This window comes from Heptranchias perlo, chromosome 12 (assembly GCF_035084215.1).
Source record: "Heptranchias perlo isolate sHepPer1 chromosome 12, sHepPer1.hap1, whole genome shotgun sequence".
In the NCBI taxonomy this organism is placed as follows: Eukaryota; Metazoa; Chordata; class Chondrichthyes; order Hexanchiformes; family Hexanchidae; genus Heptranchias; species Heptranchias perlo.
Window position 1 is genome coordinate 29,041,237 of NC_090336.1, and position 1,086 is coordinate 29,042,322.

A 1,086-nucleotide genomic window follows, 5' to 3' on the forward strand; every position below is an offset into this window, starting at 1 on the left:
AGCCGGGATTGCGCGCGCATCCACCGGTTACCCGCCACTACCGCGGGAGGGCGCTGCCAACAAGCGATAAATTGACACTTCCTTGAGGAGAGGCATCAAAGGTGGGGGATTTCATCAACATGGGGATGGGGGGGTATGGGGGATGGGGGGGTATGGGGGATGGGGGGGTATGGGGGATGGGGGGGGATGGGGGGGGATGGGGGGGGATGGGGGGGTATGGGGGGGTATGGGGGGGGATGGGGGGGTATGGGGGGGTATGGGGTATGGGGGGGTATGGGGGATGGGGGGGTGTGGGGGATGGGGATGGGGGGGGGATGGGGATGGGGGGGGGATGGGGATGGGGGGGGGTGGGGGGTGGGATGGGGGGGGGGGGGATGGGGGGGGGTGGGGGGGTATGGGATGGGGGGGGGGGATGGGGATGGGGGGGTATGGGGGATGGGGTGGGGTATGGGGGATGGGGGATGGGGTGGGGTATGGGGGGGGGGGGTGGGGGGTGGGGGATGGGGGGGGGATGGGGGGGGGGGTATGGGGTGGGGGATGGGGGGGGTATGGGGTATGGGGTGGGGGATGGGGGGGGGGTATGGGGTATGGGGTGGGGGATGGGGGGGGGGTATGGGGTATGGGGTGGGGGATGGGGGGGTATGGGGTATGGGGTGGGGGATGGGGGGGGGTATGGGGTATGGGGTGGGGGATGGGGGGGGGGTATGGGGTATGGGGTGGGGGATGGGGGGGGGATATGGGGGGTGGGGATGGGGGGGGGGTATGGGGGGGGATATGGGGTATGGGATGGGGGGGTATGGGGTGGGGGATGGGGGGGTATGGGGTGGGGGATGGGGGAGATGGGGTATGGGGTGGGTGATGGGGATGGGGGGATATGGGGTATGGGGTGGGTGATGGGGATGGGGGATATGGGGTATGGGGTGGGTGATGGGGATGGGGGATATGGGGTATGGGATGGGGATGGGGGAGATGGGGGGATATGGGGTTGGGGATGGGGGAGATGGGGATGGGTGGGATGGGGAGTGGGGGGGGAGTGGGGGGGTGATGATAACAGCAGATTTGAAAAGGAGGGTGACAGTATCAGAG